At 48.2% G+C, this 17,956-nt stretch overlaps 1 long non-coding RNA gene across 8 annotated transcripts in view; it reads left to right on the forward strand.

Moving 5' to 3' along the window:
* The window catches only part of LOC122172285 (uncharacterized), a 143,435-nt gene that overhangs the window by 17,921 nt on the left and 107,558 nt on the right, over window positions 1–17,956 (forward strand). For 6 of the 8 annotated variants that reach the window (XR_010592791.1, XR_010592790.1, XR_010592786.1 and 3 more), the window contains one exon: window positions 12,222–12,331. This is a non-coding gene — a long non-coding RNA (uncharacterized LOC122172285). Of the gene's footprint in view, window positions 1–5,248; window positions 11,770–12,221; window positions 12,332–17,956 lie in introns of those variants that run through there. The other 2 variants (XR_010592787.1, XR_010592792.1) reach the window with 1 other exon arrangement.

Raw genomic sequence — 17,956 nt, forward strand, 5'->3', positions numbered from 1 at the left:
GAAATAATTTGCCCTTCATTTCTCTTGTGCAATGAGCCTTTTTCTTTAATCAGCCCGGGTCCCTTATCTCGCCCCATCACCGTGGCCACTGCGCTGCTTGTTTTCACCTGGGCCTGAACATTGCTTGAACTTTTGGGACATTTACTTTGGCCCCTAATCAGATAATCCCTTCTGTTCCCTGTCTGAACAAATCAAAGGTTGTGCTGCTTCCCCCTCAGGCCCCTAGCCCATTGTAGAGCACGAATAAAGGGAGGCGGATACACTTCAGCGTGCGCTGACCGGGCCTGTTCACTGACCCACAGATGCTGATTGCTGGCTAGCAGCCTCGGGCTGCGCTTGCCCGCAGTGCGCCTTCGCTGTCACTAGAGGGGGGTGTGGTGGCAGGGGCGTTCTGCCTTGAGATACAGAATGGGAAGTGTAAAGGGCTTCCAAGCATTTTCAATCTGACTGGGCTAAATCAGAGTGAGAAGGATGAGAGGCTGTGGGGCCCTGTGATGTCCTCCCCAGCCCCTTCCTCACTGCACAACAGCTACAGCCAGGGAGGGACAGCGCTGGGGACACACATTTGGTACAGGTGCAGCATGTGGTGGTGCTGAGTACGGTCCTCTGGAGCACAAGGCACTAGGGCAGTGGCTCTCAATCTTTCCAGACGACTGTGCCCCTTTCAGGAGTCTGATTTGTCTTGCACAGCCCCAAGTTTCACCTGACTTAAAAACAACTTGCTTACAAAATGAAACATGAAAATACAAAAGTGTCTCAGCATATTACTGAAAAATGCCTTCCGTTCTCATTTTTACCATATAATTATAACCTAAACCAACTGAAATATAAATATTTGTACTTGCATTTCAGTGTATAGAGCAGGATAAACAAGTCTTCGTATGAAATTTTAGTTTGCACTGACTTCGCTAGTGCTTTTTATGTCGCCTGTTGTAAAACTAGGCAAATATCTAGATCAGTTGATGTACCCCAGGGAACATATCTGCGTACCCCCAGGGGTACATACCCCTGGTGGAGAATCACTGCATTAGACAGACATTGCTTCTTTTTCCAGCACTCTCTGGGCCTTTCCCCCTGTAGCCTGCCACCAGCTCGCAGAGTCCTCTGTGAAGCATGGGGTCCCAGATCCACACAACTTGGGAATTCAGTGTTGTGTCCTGATAAACAATGACTCCCAGACAGCAGTGTCAAATCCCTGCAGGTCCCAGTGAGGTAAGTGCCTTGGAAATGCCCAAGAGAGACTGGATGAAAGTGGGACTTAATGAGATCAGTACAGTTCCCCAGGGCTTACTAAAATAATGACCATGTCTAACATGTGAGGCATTAATATCTTGTACTGGCAAGGCCCTGCCTGGATCTACCCCACCTACCCCCTAGAGATAGGACTGAGCCATAAGCCTGGATCTGAAACCCTGGGAACTTGCAGGCAGTTTGGACCCAGACTCTGACTGTATTGAATGAATAGTTGGGACTCAAATACGCTAGAACTTTGGGAAGAGTAGCCTGTAGGGTGACCAGATGTCCCGATTTTATAGGGACAGTCCTGATTTTGGGGTCTTTTTCTTATATAGGCTCCTATTACTCCCCACCCCCATCCTGATTTTTCACACCTTACTGTCTGGTCACCCTAGTAGCCTGTGCCCTTCCGTCTCGGTCAGAGAGCTCAGTAATTCTCAAGGCTGGGAATTTCACTTTAAGCCTCCCCACACTGGCCAGCAGAGGGCACCATTAGCCTAAAAAGAATTAGTTTGAAAAACATTTCTCTTTGCTGTTTTCATGGGAGGGTAGTCTACTCTCAGACTACCTCCTTCCTCACCACCTGAAACCAGATCCTCTCCATGCTGCTGAAGCTTTCCCTTCAAGGTCACCCACCTGAGACCAGTCAAGGTTTTGGTGACCAAATCCAGTGGCTGTTCAGTAACTCCTGTGTGAAATAAGTTGGGGAATCTCAGTCTGTTGCCCAGTGGACAGAGGTCTGTACAAACTCCTCCACTACAGATAGTTGTTGGCAATCTCTGTGCAGGCCACAGAAAGTACGTGCATAGAGACTGAATGATCCACTTCAGCAGGTGGTCCCGCTGAGTCCTGGTTGAGTTGCATAGGAGGAGCATTACTGGGGAAGCTAACATAGCTGCTGGCTGTGTTGTGCTTGTGCTTTTAGATAAAGAGAGAATTTGTGTCTACAAACGAAGAATCAGTTAGTGTTATGTTGTCTAAGTATCTGATCTTCATATTAATGTTTCCTACCTAACACTGCATGCATCCAGGGCCAGCTCCAGGGTTTTGGCCTCCCCAAGCAGCCAAAAAAAAAAAAAAAAAAAAAGCCGCGATCGCGATCTGCAGCGGCAATTCGGCGGAAGGTCCTTCGCTCGGAGCGGGAGTGAGGGACTGTCCGCCGAATAGCTGGACCTGCCGCCCCTCTCCGGAGTGGCCGCCCCAAGCACCTGCTTGCCAAGCTGGTGTCTGGAGCCGGCCTTGCATGCATCTTCGCTCACCTCCTCCGATTTCCAACCATGAAACTCACCTACTGCAGCTGGTTTCCCACCACTCTTCTCTGCCTCAGCGCTGTCTCCTGCTGCTTTACATCAAAACAGGTGGCAAAACAAATAGCGTGCTACGCTTTCTCTGAAAGCTTGTGTTGTCTAAGAGGACTCTTTCTGTTGTATCTCCACCCCTACTTTCCCCTGCATCATGACCTGTTGTCCCTACTTATTGGGTAAGCGGTTTGGTTTCATTGGGTGATAACCTCCTGGAGAAAGGAACTTGCCTTCTTTTTTGTCTGTGAAGCACCAAGCACACCAATGATGTGCTATTAATAACGTGGTTCTGTACTATTAGCAGCATTAGAGATGAGTCCAAAACAGCCCTAAATTTGTGGTTCTGGACCCTTTTATCCCTTGGGCCCATTTCTGATGAATGTGTTTGGATATACCAGCTTGAATACAACTAGTGACTATCTCAAGCACCTAGTGATGTACTGTCAGGGCCAGATTCCTATCTCCGTTTCATCAGTGTGAATCTGGAGTAACTCCACTGATTTCACCAGTTATTCCAGGTGCACACTGGATAACTGAGCTCAGGATCAGGCCTAATGGGTGTCTCATCTTTTATTCCTTTGTGTTTTATCTCTCACTTTTAACTCCACCTATTGTTTTTCTAACTCCAGTTGGTCAGGGATGAGCGAAGCAAGTCAGATATTAGAATCTCTTCCTTGCTAGCGCATGCACACATGGACCCTTCACCCATAGCCTGAACCAACGCTGCTGTGTTCATTTTTAGTTTTGTTTTTCTCAGTTCTGTCCCCAATGGCATTTCCTAATTGCAACCGTGAGCAAAACCAGAGGTAGTGGGAAAAGAGGCATGTCGTGTGTCTCTGTGGTCCAACCTGGAAATGTAGAGAAGTGAGGTCTATTTAGGTGCTAAATTTTGCCATCTCTCTTCAGTCCTCCACACTATCCAGATATTTGGGACCTCCAACGTGGTACTCATGCAATAGAATTGACTTTAATGAGACCACTTGGCTGAGTCAGATGAGCAGGATGTAGCTTGATATGGGAAAGAGAAGACCAATTTGAACCTGTATTTAAGATGTTACAATATTGTTCAGTTTTCAAATGTAAATGACTTGTGTGATACAATCGATTATCAATGTATGGTATCTCGGTATCTCAGTATCTGCAGATGCTTTGCACAAGCCAGTATGGTAGCACTGGCTTGAATTTGTAGTTTTCCAAATGTACTTTAAATGTATATGCTGGATATTTTAAGTAATTTCTGGAAAGATCATCTCCAGCAAGTGGTTTTCCTATCTCCAAAAGCAGCTGTGTTTCTGGAAATAATAAAGAGCCAGTGAGTTGGGATTTGTAGTTTTGTAATGCCATTATTGATAGTACTGTCTTCCTGGAAGCCGATCAAACCAGGAGTGAGGTTGGGAACAAACCCTGGGCGATTTAGGTTCCGCTAAGATGTACCCAGCCATGGGTAAATTCAGAGCATGTTACTCAAAATACTTTTCTTTGGGTCAGGAGAAGCTGGCAGAGATACTCAGATCTTCAACAGGGCATCTGACCCAACTCTGGGTGCACCTTTCTTTACTTTCTTTATTTAGCAGGTTGTCCTTTTTCTTCATCTCTGGGATCCATTGTTCCAGATAAACCTTGATCCTCGATTGTTACTTTGTTAATTACTCTGTTACTCCACAAAAGTGTACTTAAAAGCATCCTGTGTATGGTGGGAAAGTAACAAATGACATGGCATCAAGTTCTGTGCTTTGGATTTAGCTATGAGAAGAGCAGGTGAGCTCAGAGCTGATTTCTTCTTTCAGCACCTGCTGTCCATCAGTATCTGGTCTGTTGCTAGAACTGTTACAGAGAGAAACTGTTTCCATGTCCTGTGCAGGAATCAATGCTCAGATCTTGCTATTTCTCCTTCAAAGAAAATCTTCGTGTAAGAAAAGAGTCCTAAGAAGCTGTATTTTCTCAAGTGGATCCCATTCCCCAGAGAAGCCAATGACATGAACATCAACGAGCCATCTCACTGGGGTTCCTAAATTATTTAAATGATGTTAAAGTGGGTCTCTGCCATACTAGGGGATATCTCCTGGGACAGAAATATCTCTCTAAAGATGTGGAGCTGTCAAAGACGATTGTCTTTTGAACCCCTATCATAGAACAGCCCAGGGCTGGTGCAAGGAAGTTTCGTGCCCTAGGCGAAACTTCCACCTTGCGCCCCCCACAGCCCTGAGGCAGCTCCCTCCCCCTGCCCTGAGGCGGCGCCCCTCCCCCCCCCCCCGTGGCAGCTTCCCTCCCCCAGGGAGCTGTGCGGCAGCTCCCCACCCCAGCTCACCTCTGCTCCGGCTCCTTCCCGAGCATGCCGCCCCCGTTCTTATTCTCCTACCCTCCCAGGCTTGTGGCGCCAAACAGCTGATTGGCGCCTCAAGCCTGGGAGGCAGGAGAAGTGGAGCAGCGACGGCATGCTCGGGGAGGGGGCATAGCAGAGGTGAGCTGGGGTGGGGAGCCCTGCAGCAGCTCCCCCCCCCCGCCCTGAGGCACCCCTGTGGCAGCTCCCCACCCCCCCGGCCCAGGGAGCCATACGGCACTTCCGCACTCCAGCTCACCTCTGCTCCACCTCCTCCCTGAGCACGCCGCCCCGGCTCTAATTCTCCTCCCAGGCTTGCAGCACCAAACAGCTGATTGGTGCTGCAAGCCTGGGAGGCGGGAGAAGTGGAGCGGCGACCGTGCGCTCGGGGAGGAATGCTGTAAAAAAAAAAATTGGGGGGCACCGCTTTTTGGCGTCCTCAAATCTTGGTGCCCCAGGCAACCGCCTAGTTCGCCTTAATGGTAGCACCAGCCCTGGAACAGCCCTAATGTGTTAGCAGACGTACCTTAAAGCTCTGAGCCTTCCCCTACATCAGGATCAAGCCAAATGATCTTTACCTTCTGTGGAAACACACTTTGACTCAAGGTCATAGGGAAAGGCCAAAGGGCACTCTGATTTGACCTCCATCATTTTAAATGCCAAAAGGTTATCTTGATCTCATTACAGTTGCAAAACCTTGGAGTGTGGTTACCACTTTAACTTGGGGAGCTGAGAGGAATCCCCAAGGGAATGCAGTTAGAATGCTCTTGTAGGTGCCCCAATTCTGTACGGTTTTCACAACTGAACACGCCACTAGGCCAATTCACTGCAAGGGACTGAAGGCAAGAATTTGGCTGTTGAGTGGTTTGCAGAAACTAGGATTCAAGAAGGGCAAATTCCAAGCCACTATGTGCCCGATGGTTTTTCTGAGGAGAGCTCCAGAATTCCATGGACAGCCCCATCTTACAGTGGATGTTGGAATCTTTATGCCCCCATAATGGAGATGAGGATCTTTATCAGGACTCGCCTTATCTTCTCGTCTGAGTGGATTCCCTGCCTGGTACCATCTTCCTCCAGGTTTTTCAGACCATAGGCACCAAGGAGGTTCTAAATAGAACAGCGTGAACATTGTCAGCTTCAGATAACAACATTTTCAATGAGGAACGTTTTCATTGGTTTCCCTATTCACATGGTTTTGCATTCCTTACATTGAGGCAGAGAGCTATGTACATTCATGTCCGTTACACGCACTCACCTTCTCTTACACACATGCCCACATGTTAGGACAGTTTAATAAGATTCTTTATTGGAAGGTGTAAATTTACAGAGGTGGCTGGTTTGGCTTCAGTCATGTGATCTCTAGGTGTTTGGCTCGTTGGCCAGATGTGCTCACTAAACTGTATTGTTAATTTTCCTTTAAAATCCTTTCGGAGAAATGAGCCTGAAACTATACCTGGCATCCAAACACCCTTCACTTTTGAGGGATTCAGAGTCCAGATTCTAGATCCAAATTTGATACGAGGCCACTCCCTCTCTAATGGTTTGAACACTTTGGAACTTGAGGGTCAGGTCCATCTCTAGTTTTTAGGGGAGGGAGGGGCAATATGCCTGCCCTATGGTCTACACTGCTCCCCAGAGCAGGGAAAGCTTTTGGACGTGGGGCACTCTGGGTCTGATAGCCACTGTCCCCTGCATCCAGTCCCACTTGGGATTCATGCGTGAGTCAGAGGTGTGGTGCCCCCAATGGAGTCCTGTTACCAATGCTAGGGTAGTGGGGGCGGGGGCATGTAGGCTGATGCCATCAGCTTTTGTGCATCTGGTTCCTAGCTGCAGCAGGGCCAGTAGCTGGAGGCAGAGGGAGCCCGGCTGCTGGAGAGGATAGCAGTGGCAAAAGCATGAGACTAGCACACAGGAGCCAGTGAGGGTGGGGAGAACGCTATGGCTGAAAGGTGATGGAGGCTGAGCTGAGAGTGTGTGGTGCAGGGAGTTGGCCCTGGCCCCTGGGCAGCAATAATGCTTCCTGTCTTAGTCGAGGTGGGTGGAAGGGTTTGAAGTTATGGTTCAATTTGGGTGCTTACCTGCATGTTAGCAGAGCTGCTGGAAGTGACTCGCTTGGGCAGACATCTCAGGCTTTCTCCTGGCATTGCCATTGCTTCCTGCATCTGGTCAAGGTGGAAACACCACAAGCAGAGGCCTTACCTGTGCTATTGGACACTCCTGTTTTTGGCTGGAATCAGAAATTCCAGCAGAGGAAAAGGATGAGGAGTGGGGCTGGGAAATGGGGGGAAGGATTATAATTAGAATGGGGGCTTTAAATGGGCCAATAGCTGGGAGCTAAGCAACATCGGTTCCAGGCCCAGAGCCATAAACATATTTAGGGGCCTAATTCCCATTGATTTCAATCTGGGCCTTAGAGATGAGAGAGGAGGAGCATGTCTGAGATGGGCCTGTGCCATAAAGCTTGGGGATGGCCAGGTCCATCTCCCATGTAGGAAGGATGGCGGCTTTCATGAGAAGACTGATAAATAACTGGGCTCTTACAAATCCCACCCCACATGCTACTGCTAGTGTCTCCAGTTTTGGGTAGTGCTGTGGGCCCTTAAGTTTGTCTGTCTGTCTGTAAGGGTTTTCTTGGCGCTACATCCCTGCTCAGGGAGCTGTGCGCCCTGCCTCGCACCGCTGAGTGTAAGCCACGTTTGCTGTTAATGGCGCCGCTAATGTAATAACAGCGAGGGGCCCTGCGTTGCCTGGATGAGAGCTCTGTGCTAGCATGTGCCCTGGCTGCGGGCTCAGTGGGAGAAACTGGAGACGGAGGGACCCTGGGGGCCAGGATAAAGAGACAGGGAGACAGAGAGCATCCTCCTGTCTGTCCTGGGCTTGCCCATCAGTCATTGTGGCAGCAACAGGATCTGGCCTCCGCAGGGAATTAAATAAACTCCCTCTCTTTAGGGACCTGATGATGGAAGCTGGTGGGAGGGTGCGAAGGAGGAAAACAACCTTAGTGCCCCCCTGGGCTCAGTCTGTGCCCTTCCCCTTTCTCACACAGTGGTGCCTGACACCAGCATGGCATGTTCAAGGGCTTTCTGCCTCAGTGAGAGCCCCCAGCTGCTGAGCTCGCAGCTCGCTCCTAGGAAAAGCTGCTGCAAGACTGACTGAAAGAAGCCGCAACAACAACCTCCTCCAGCAGCAGCCCCTAGTGCTCCAGCAATGCTCCGGCGAGCTGAAGGGCCACGTGTCCCTCTCGGTTACCCATTGGCATGAGTAGGGTCACGCTAATGTAACTAACGGAGGGGAATTTGGCCTGTTGTGTTTTGGGCCATTACAGCAGAATACTGGGCAGAGATGTCGTCTAGTGATTGGAGCAGGACTCCTGGGTTCTAGTCCAACTTGAGCCTCTCTCTAAAATAAGGATGGAGCCTGTTTGGCTGGACTAGAGGGAATCAGGTGGATAAATAGATCCCCCTATCTTCCTGGCAGTGTTAGCACCACAAGTGCTTGGAGCGCCGTGACCAGCTGGCATCCTTTCTGAGCTCTGACAAGTCCCTGGATGGCTTTCTGCTGACATGGAGTGGCTTTGCTTTCAGGGAAGCCCAAGGGAGCCTGTTGCTAATTAGAGACACAGCTAATGAAGCAGAAGGAAACAAAGAGCAGGAGCTTGTGTTTTGGGAAAGCTCTCTAACCATTTGGAAAACAAACAAAAGGGGGAACCTTACATTTCAAAGCAATCCAAACACTGCCAAGCCCCAGAAAGACACCGGGGAGAGCTCCAGCAGTGGGATTTAGCACTGAAAGGAAAAAAGGATCTCCAGGTTTAATGAGACATGCCAGGATCTCTCTCAATCCCCAGTGCGTGTCTGCTTATCCATTAGCTTTTCATTTTTCTTTCTCCAGATAAACATTCTTGTTAAACTTTTCTGTAGGGGGCAGCAGGTGTGGAAATCGGAGCTGCCATCTTCTGCTCCCGTACCCCCGGGACTTACAAAGACGTTTATTTCACTTTAAAGGATGTGGCCAACGGAATCTTCATCTTTTGAAAAACCTTTTTTTTTGGGGTGGGGAGGGGTTAAAAACGGGACGTTTGTAACTGAAATCTCGTTTCTTTCTATGTTGTTTTGGTTTGATCTCTATCACACCCTGCTTTGTTAGTGTAGGGTTGCTCACAAGAGTCGGGCAGCAAAAAAATAAACACACGTGAACAAAATTACATGGACTTTGCAAACAGATAGTTCTGGTGGACAGGTCCATTGTTTGGGCCAGTCGCTTTAACGAGAGACGGGTGATCTGAGTACAGGACCAGGAATTCCTTCTAATTCCAGCCATGACTCCCTTTGTGACCTTGAACCATCTCACTGAGGCCCTGATCCTGCAATGACTCTGCATGCACAGAGTTCCCCCTGGACAGAGCTCATTGCAGGGGCCTTAATCTCTTTCCTTGTCTATAAAGTAAAGTGTATTCTTGCTTGCCTTATTGAAGTGTTTGGAGGAAAGGTTGGGCCTGTTTAGAGTGGAGAAGAGAAGGCTGAGGGGGGGACATAAGTCTTCAAATATGTAAAGGGTTGTTATAAAGAGGACGGTGATCTACTGTTCTCCATGTCCACTGAGGGTAGGACAATAAGTAACTGGCTTAGGTTGCAGTAACAGAGCTTCAGGTTAGGTATTAGAAAAACTTTCTGACTCTGGGGCGGTTAAGCACCAGAACAAGTTACCTAGGCAGGTGGTGGAATCCCTGTCATTAGAGGTTTTTAAGAGCAGGTTAGACAAACAGCTGTCAGGGATGGTTCTTAATCCTGCATCAGCATAGGGGCATGGACTACATGAGCTCTCAAGGTCCCTTCCAGCACGACATTTCTATGATTGGCTAAGGTTTGCAAAGTGCTTAGGATACGAAACATGGTGGTGATGCCACGTTTCGCAACAGTTGGTGTTTTTCTTAATGCCCCAACTCCTATAATCATGTATGTAAAGAGGTGAGAATGCCAGCTGTCATTTAAAAAAGAAATTTCTGACCCTCATGGTTGCAGAGAAAAGCTGGAAAACCAAGACCCTCTAGGGGCTTCACAACCCAAAGGCAAATTAAAAACCACCCCAAATATTATTTTTAAGCCAATCTCATGCTTTTGGGGCCTGACGTGTGATGTTGGATGCTTGGAGTTGGCAATAATGCGTATACGCAGGAAATATTATTTTGAGTAGTGCCTGATGGGAATCTTTGCAAGCTGTTTTGTCTGGGTTGTTTTTGAAATCTGCTGTTGGGGTCTATTTTCTGCCTTTCTTTTGGAGGGAGAACAGTCTGGAGGTTAAGGCGTGAGCTGGGAATTGGCTTCTATTCTTGCTCTGCCAAAGACTTCCTGAAAGACCTTCTTGCTACCCTGCTGTGATCAGACTCTATAACAAAACTCCCATTGAACTCTGAGGGAGCAGGAACAGGCCCTGAACTGCTACACGCCAGCTGTAAAATGAGATGAAAGATACTTTCCTGTTTCCCTGGGACCACAGGCGCTGACTTTTATTTTTGCTGGTGGGTGCTCCTCTCCACCCCTCCACCCCTGTGCAAGTGGTGGGCGGGACCTCAGGGGGAAGAGAAGGAGCAGGGGTGGAGCCTCAGGGTGGAGCACGGGCAGGAGGGAGGGAAGAGGCTGAGCGGGGTGCAGTGGTGGGCGGGGCCACGGTTTGGGTGCCAGGGCTCACATAAAATTAATCCAGCCCTGCGGGTGCTGAGCACCCCCCCCAGAGCACCCACAGAGTCGATGCCTATGCCTGGGACATTGTGAGGCTTAGGTCATGCAGGTTTTGAAAGTACTTTGGAACTCCTTGGATAGAAAGGCCTGTCAAAGCACAAGGTGTTCATGTTCTGCCCACTTGCCCTCAGACGGGATCTTAGTTTCTCAAGAGTTCATCTGGTTTTGCTGCTTTTATCCCTGTTTGAAGCCACCTAATGCCTTGCTTTTGTCACTGGAGTTTGTCGTTGTCAAAGGGCCTGTTCCGAGGACAACTGTGGCCAAAGGACTCCCACTGATTTCAGCGTGCTTTGAGTCAGGCCTCAAATACTTATCAGGATGTAAAAAGCCAAAATGAAACACAGGGTTACTTTGCCTCAGGCAAGGGACAAGCAGCAGGAGCAGATCAACTCTTTAAGAAGCTAAAACCATTAGTGTTTTTGAGAGGAGAGGCAACTACAGGATCTACTGCAGAAGCAGCATATATTCCATGAAGCTTCAATCGCTGTTTATGAGCCTCTGGTAAGCATTTTGCTGATGAGTTACTGCAGAAAACCCAGCATTCCACAAAACTGTACTTAAGGCTGACATCTAATGAAAATGTTTAGTCCAGTTGGTACGCTCAGGCTGAGGGCCATTGCAGATGGCATCAGGTTTCTCTAACCTACTCCGAGCTTGAAAATGTGTCCTTGATTTCAGCCTCCAGGAACGTGGGCCTGGACTGCTTTGCCGTCTAATGGATCTTTTATTTGATCTGCTCATCCAAACACGCTGGGCATGTGCTTGGGTCACTTAGAGAAAGCTGAACCCCGCTCATGTTCTTACAGTGTAATCCCTTCATATTGATGTCTATATTGCAGCAGGTAACAAAATCCAAGCAGATTCATGCCAGCAGCTGATCATCCCACACAAGCACGGTTCAACTGGTGAGCTCTTTCCAGCATTAGGACTGCTTTGCCTAATCGCTTACTGCAGAAGTATGAAATGCATAAATATGTCAGAATATAAATACTGACTTGCCGCAGTTGTTCGTACATCGCGAACAGATGCAGCAGGAGACAGCAGTGTGGTTGAATCTTTGTAGGTTTAACTCGTGAATCAAAATCCGCAGGGACATCTTTGCTGGCTCAGGCCAGACAGTGTGCAGGGTACTTTTCAAGCCAGTCGCTGAGCAACGGTATTTAGGAAAATAAAGGTAGGTAAATCATTGCTAATCTACATTATGATTGGACTGTTGCAAACCAATTGTTATTTGCAAAATGCAAGGGGCCTGATCAAGCTCCCACTGAAATCAACGGGGAGTCTTTCCATTGATCGAAATGGAACTTGGATTGGGCCCTGAATGCACTTAAGTCCATTTCACAGGTTAACTTGTATTTGCCAAAGCTCTCTGGGGCAAGGGCTGTCTTGTTAGCTGTGTTTGTACAGCACGTAGCATGATGGAGAACCAGATTTCACTGGAGCTGCTGGGCATTAACTTACGTGTATATTTATTAATAAAAATAATTAATGATTGAAGACATTGGTGGGGTATAGACTGGAGGTAGGAGAGGACTGTTCATCCCAGAAGTTGGTGCCGTTTGAGGCAGATTTCTAAATGTGAAACATCCTGAGATGATTGTAAATGATTGTTGTGTCTTTGATTAGTGGCAGCCTGTGGGCCAAGCTTCCGCCTAATGGGAACTGAAGTGGTGGAGATATTAATCCCAGGAAAAAAGGACTTTCTAGTGAAAACCCTTGGGGACCCTTCAATCAAGGTGAGTGATTGGGAGGTAATATGTTCTAGTAAATGGTGCTTGCTGGATTGTAAACAGCTGCAGTTTCTAGGGAGTAATTTTTGATTAAGCTGCTAAACCATGCCCACAAATTTAGCAAGCGCAGATGTTTGCCCTGCCAAAATGATTACAGTTGCACATGCACTCTGCACACACAATAGATGTGCAACAAAGTATGAAGGTGCAACTGACCCCAGGACATTCATGAAAATGTGTCTTCTGAGGTCACTGCATCTTGTTACCCCCATCAAGAATGTGGAGAGACATTGTCAGGTTCATCTTACTTGAATCCTGAATCAGGCAGTTCTTCTAATTATCCACAGCTTGTGTCTGATAATCACGGGGCATCTCTGATGCAAGGCCTCATAGGAATCCTTGTGCCAAGGCCTGAGACTTCTAAAGACAGAGCTCCCACCTAATCGCTTGCCAGAGGATTTTGGTAACATCCCTTTCCCATTCTATGCCATCAGATGGGATTCTAAACAGGGTTTTGATCCAGGGTCGCTGTGACCTGGACTGCAAACCTGAATACATCTGTGTGTCCCCAGGATATCTGAGATCTGATCCCAGAGGCATCTTCACACCTCCCCCTAAACGACAGCAGAATATCTGTGCTGTTTGCTGAGTTAAAACACACAGGTTTGGGGTGTGCTTGCACCAGTAGATCACAAAGGATCCCTTAGCACAGTGTTTCCCAAACTTGGGATGCCGCTTGTGTAGGGAAAGCCCCTGGCGGTCCGGGCTGGTTTGTTTACCTGCCGCGTCCGCAGATCCGGCCGATCGCGGCTCCCACTGGCTGTGGTTCGCTGCTCCAGGCCAATGGGAACTGCGGGAAGTGGCGGCCAGTATGTCCCTGTCTTAACAGATACTGAATGAGCTATGTGTAATACCAGCTGCTTTCCAGAACCGTTACTCCCATTGCAATGTTCCATGACATTCTCTTTTAAATTGTGGCGTTTGTTGGGACAAGACGGACTGAGAAATGGGTTGTGTGTCAAGCCAAAATGATGGTGCCTAAAGGCATCAAAATCCAATATGTGCTGGAAAAGCCTCTGTACCTGGCTTCTATGGCTGGTTATTAGAGCATTCTATTGTAAGATGATGTATAGCTATTTAGGTATTGGTAGGTTAATTTACTAATTTTTTATCATAATCCTATGGGGGCCATTTGCAAAATATGGGTCCTTGTTCTGATTTTATATCTCTCTGAAGTTTGGGGGTGCTAGAATCTGTGTTCTGGTTTGGCCCATCTCTGGGTATCATTCAACTGGAATTCTTTCTTTTCAAAGAAAGATCACAGATCGCTGTGCTTTAAACGGCCGTTGTATGAAATGTTCTGGATGTCCTAGTGGGGTGGAGTAAGTCAGAGCTGACTGGAAACAAAATTCACTTGGTGGATTTTCTCCCAGAGGGGAGCTAGTAATTCCTGGTAAAGATCAAAACCAAGTACAATTGGGTTGGTTTTGGCTGGCACATTGCTTTGCACTAAAAATCTCCCCTGGGAACAGTTGAAAGCTTAAACTCCAGAAGGCCTTTGCTTTGCATTGGGGGGGGAGGGAGGGGCCCTTTCATGTGTTGTTTGCACTCTTGAGAATTAATTATGGCAGATGCTCTGTGCATGATATTCCACCTGGGCACAGAGGGAACTGAAGTGTGCCACCATGTGAGAAAGACTTTGGTTGGAATTCCAGACTTAGTCTCTTAACTTCCCAAGGCAGATGCAGATCAGAAATTCCAGGGAGAAGATGGCTCTGACCACTCCAGGGGAGTTTTGTGAGTGGCTCTCAAAAGCAGTAGGTGCCTGACAGCACAGAGTGTGAGTGACCTTCTTGTGTGATGGTATAACTCCTCCTTCAGCGAGCCAGGCACTTCCTGATGGTGATCACAATCCAGATGTCCTCCATATGGGACCAGCCGCACAGCGATCAAGCAAAGTACATGTTACCAGGACAATTGGTGTAGAAAGAATAGCAAAGACTCCAGAGTCTGGAGCACACCGGGAGGGTGACCAAAAACCAGGAACAGCTTTGAGGTGTTCTGTGTGTGTGTGTGTGTGTGTGTGTGTGTGTGTGTGTGTGTGTGTGTGTGTGTGAGAGAGAGAGGTGGTGGGATGCAAGAGTTTGGAGTCTATGGGATATAGACTAATTCTGCTCATTTACCTCTGCAGTCCCTTGTATGAGGCATTTCTTCTCCTTGCTCCAAGGGGAAACTCAGCAGGTTCCTAGATGCTTGCTCTTTGCATCCGTGTCCTGCTGGATGTAGCTTCACGGGTGCGCAAACCCCTGGCGTGGGGCTGGTCTTGCACTTCCACAGCCTCTGCCTGCCTGAGGAGAAGGGAATGGGGCATGAACACCGATTGCCTGCATGCTTGTGCTGTCGCTGGCCCACTGCGCGGCCAAGGAGCAGCTCTCTCTGCAATACTTGTGGGACTCCTTAAAGCAAGCTAATTGGACATCCTCCCTAAGAGACTCAAAGGCCTGCTGCTGTCATATCTTCTTTAGCAATTGAAAATTATCTAAAAGCAGCTGTCACCTCTAAGAGCCACCAACCGAAAAGGGAGCCACACAGGCTCTTTCACCACTGCCTGCATGTCGAGAGTCAATAACATCAGGTTGCCCTGAGTTGATGTAACGACAATTGACAAGTCAATGAAACAGGAAGGGTGCCGTGAGCTATAGAAGGAACTGGTGTCTGTGTTCCAAGGAGTTAAGGCTTTCCTGCCAGTGCCGGGTGCTGACATGTAGTTAATTAGGCTCTCAGGAGCGTCTAAAATAAACTCAGTAATTTAGATAAAGCGAGTAGGTTTGGTGTAAATTTCAGGGATAGCCTGTTTGGATCTCATTGTCTCCCAAGGAGCACCTGGGGTGACACAAACTGATTCCCTAATGGAGCCTGGCAGCTGCAAGATGCTTCTCAGTGTATTTTTAAAAAAGCCCTACAATGGCTGTTGGGGATCAGGATGGAGGGACCTGTAAAATGAGTTCCTTTAGGAGGATAAAGGGAGATTGGCTGAGTTCTTAAATGAAAGTTCCTTTTATAAATGAACAGAATATCCTGTATGAACCTGGCGTTGACATTTTTGCTGCATTAGTGTATCAGAGAAAGAAGGGAGGTATTGCCTAGTGGCTAGAGCAGAGAACTAGGCAGTAGGAGATCCTGGTTCTCATCTTGCTTTTTCCACTCACCTTCTATGACAGTGAAGTCAATGGGAGATGCAGGTGGCTCAGCTCCTCTGAAAGTCAGGTCTGAGCTGTCCCGAACTCGGCACCCAAAAAGAGAGAGACGCAAAATCAGAGGCTGCTTTTGAAAAATGTGTGCCTCATCTTCCAATCTACAACATCCTGCTCCTGTGGTCTGGTGGACAGGGCATTAGTGGAGCATTCCTCTTCCCTCCCCGCCCGCGGAGTCCTGGCAGTCAGGACCGAGCTAATGGATCTGGGTCCCAAGTGTCCTGGATCAGCCCTGGGCCTTGGCAGAGGGAATAGGAGTTTGATAAGTGGCAATCAGGGCCTGACCCAAAGCCTTGTCTTTGTAGCTGTCCACTCCTATTCAGCACTGCACGTGAGTGTGTGCTTAGCTTGTACATTGTATTCAGTGTGGGGTGTAACCGTGTATTTAAATGCTTTGCTGAACCAGGTCCTAACGTAGAAGCTCTTAGGATGTTTCATGTGGTTCTAAAGCACATGATATAAACCCACCCAGCTGTGCGGGACTAGGAAGCATGTTATAACATGCTTAGAATCATAAAGGGGGAAAGAGGATTTAAAATGTTGTTCTTACTTATTTGCAATACTGCCTAGCAATCCGAATGGACCGAAGCCCTTGTAATATCATCATAGCTGGGCTCTCTGCTGGGTCTTTAATATCTGCCTAAGCTGCCCCAGTGGCAGCACTGCCATCGCAAAGGGGATGTCAGGTTTGAGTGTTAATATACATGGAATAAAGGAACCTTGGTACTGAGCGTTTACTAAATAAATATTCCCAGCAAACGATGCTGATGTGCAGGGAGACCAAAGCACCTGGGATTCAAGCCTTTTTACATTGCTATGGGGGCTTTCTTATGAAGAGAAGACCAGAATGAAGATGTCCGGTATCTTCTTGCTATCCAATTGCTTCCTACTGTGCATTAAACGTGAATAACTCCCCCAGTTGTAACTCATTTATCTTCCTGGCCAAGGACAGGGTCTTTTCTCACAAAGCAAGTAACCCAAGCTCTCCAAGGGGGAAAAAAGATTGTGCCTGCCCTCCCCGGAGTGTGCTAAGGCGGGAAGGCACAAGGAGCCATTCCTCCATATCCGTGTGTCTTTGTGTCTTCCTATAGGGACAGGCACAATTGCAGTCTCTCCTCTCGTCTGAGTACAGCCATCTGCCTCGCTCCTGGGTGCATGCCCTTGTTCCCCATGGCACTGGCCAGCCGCACAGGGCAATGCGGGCTGTACGTACCCACGGGGTGGCGTAGTGGCTGCATTCGCTGTGCAAGCTGAGCAGCTCCAGGAAGCTGTGTCCGTCCTTAAAGACACAGTCTGGCCATATCACTGTACTTCCGGTGGTATGTACCCAACTCTGCTGCTGACCTGGTGTGTGACCCTGGGCAAGTCCCTTCAAATTTCTGTGCCTCTGCTTCCATGCCAACCCTTCGTGGCTTCTAGGTGCTTCTGTAACACAAGGATTAGATGGCGATAATGTAAAAGTCCTCACTGTGGCCACAGCAAAGTTCTGTTTTAAAACACGTTACTTCTGCCTCAATTGTTAGTTCTGAGCTAGTTCTGGTAGAGATTTTACAAGCCGTCTCCAGGTCCATTCAAAATTACAAGGTATCCTTCACTTCCTGTCCTAAACTGTTGTGTAAACGTTTCTATGCATTGTTAAAGAGCTGCCACATTCCACCCCAGAAGTGGCTGAGTGTTAGTGGTGAAAAGCATCCCAGAAACTGTGAAATGTCGCTGCCTTTTTCTCAAGGCTATAATTTGCAAATGACCACGAAAACACTCTTCCAATGAAAAAACACAACAAATTAACCTCTTGAAACCCCACAGAGGATGGGAGTGCCAGTCAATGCATGGCCAATACGAGCCACGTGAGACAATGACTGAACATTGGGCTATTGGTGTGTCCTTGTTAATGACAGCCCTTCAGAATGGTGGGTTGTTATTTGTATTGTTTTGCCTAGCAGCCCTAGACTTGGGCTAGGAGCCATTGTGTGAGGTGCTGTACAAACACAGAACAAAACGACAGCCCCTGCCTCAAAGAGCTCCATTCTTCCTCCAGCTGATGTAATCCAGCTGTCTAACCGATGGCATTTCTAAAGCACCTGTCACCTTGCAAGGCACTAGCTAGCTACTTAGGGATCTCTCTGAGCCTGTCCCTAATGGGAGATTTGCCATTTGCCTTTACTGAGAGGAAGATCAAGCCCTGAGGAAGGTTCTTTAAGGATATGTCTACACAGCCTGTGGCAGAGAGACTCCCAGCCTGGGGTGACAGACTCAGGCCAGCGCTCTCAAAAACAGCGGTGTAGACAGCTCTTTGAAGGTGTGACGCAGGCTGGTGCTCGGGTGCTGAACCCACCTCCCTGCCTAGGCGTCAGAGCCACATCCCAACGCGCTCTTT

This window comes from Chrysemys picta, chromosome 15 (genome assembly GCF_011386835.1).
Source record: "Chrysemys picta bellii isolate R12L10 chromosome 15, ASM1138683v2, whole genome shotgun sequence".
Lineage (NCBI taxonomy): Eukaryota > Metazoa > Chordata > Testudines > Emydidae > Chrysemys > Chrysemys picta.